Source organism: Nematolebias whitei, chromosome 6, assembly GCF_014905685.2.
Source record: "Nematolebias whitei isolate Nwh7 chromosome 6, NemWhi1, whole genome shotgun sequence".
Taxonomy (NCBI): Eukaryota; Metazoa; Chordata; class Actinopteri; order Cyprinodontiformes; family Rivulidae; genus Nematolebias; species Nematolebias whitei.
Genome location: NC_056503.1, coordinates 5,362,598 through 5,363,059, shown reverse-complemented (window position 1 = coordinate 5,363,059; position 462 = coordinate 5,362,598). Strand labels below are relative to the sequence as shown.

The 462-nt window shown below is 52.6% G+C and overlaps 1 protein-coding gene across 1 annotated transcript in view; it reads right to left on the bottom strand.

The window, feature by feature from the left end:
• Positions 1 to 462, bottom strand: part of ift74 (intraflagellar transport 74) — a gene marked incomplete in the record, with an annotated part of 29,398 nt that overhangs the window by 13,886 nt on the left and 15,050 nt on the right.

Sequence of the window (462 nt, the reverse complement as noted above, 5' to 3'; positions counted from 1 at the left end):
TGATTTCCGAATGACATGCAAAATTTGCTTTCATCCGAAAAAAGTACTTTGGACCACTGAGCAACAGTCCAGTGCTGCTTCTCTGTAGCCCAGGTCAGGCGCTTCTGCCGCTGTTTCTGGTTCAAAAGTGGCTTGACCTGGGGAATGCGGCACCTGTAGCCCATTTCCTGCACACGCCTGTGCACGGTGGTTCTGGATGTTTCTACTCCAGACTCAGTCCACTGCTTCCGCAGGTCCCCCAAGGTCTGGAATCGGCCCTTCTCCACAATCCTCCTCAGGGTCCGGTCACCTCTTCTCGTTGTGCAGCGTTTTCTGCCACACTTTTCCCTTCCCACAGACTTCCCACTGAGGTGCCTTGATACAGCACTCTGGGAACAGCCTATTCGTTCAGCAATTTCTTTCTGTGTCTTACCCTCTTGCTTGAGGGTGTCAATGATGGCCTTCTGGACAGCAGTCAGGTCA